The sequence below is a fragment of the Meleagris gallopavo genome, chromosome 12 (assembly GCF_000146605.3).
Source record: "Meleagris gallopavo isolate NT-WF06-2002-E0010 breed Aviagen turkey brand Nicholas breeding stock chromosome 12, Turkey_5.1, whole genome shotgun sequence".
NCBI lineage: Eukaryota > Metazoa > Chordata > Aves > Galliformes > Phasianidae > Meleagris > Meleagris gallopavo.
In genome coordinates this window covers 19528160-19528611 of record NC_015022.2, presented here as the reverse complement: position 1 = coordinate 19528611, position 452 = coordinate 19528160, and positions in this window count along the sequence as shown.

The window sequence follows — 452 nt, the reverse complement described above, 5'->3', positions numbered from 1 at the left end:
AAAAAAAAGTCCCACCAAACCTTTTCCTTATATCTCACTTAAGTCTACCTCCTTTAAGTTTGAAATCATTTCCCCTTGTCCTATCACAGCAGATCCTCCTAAAGAGTCTAGCCCCTTCCTTCTTACAGCCTCCCTTTAGATACTGAAATTTAAATGCAGGAAATTTGGATACTGCGTATTGAGGTAATGTAGAAATGTGAAATTGTCTGTTGTTTATTTTCCATGCAGTTAAAACTGAGTTCCATCTGAGGCACAGTTGTTTGTGGGTTTTTTTTCTTTTTTTTTGTAATTTATTTTTAACGATCAGATATTTGACTAGAGGGTACAGGTCCATGAGCTGTGCTGAGCAGAGAACTTGCTTCTCTTTCCCCAGTCCCAGTTGTCTTAGCTTTGTATCAGTTCCATTTCTCATCAAGCTTCTTTGTTAATCAGATTAATTCACTGAAATTATG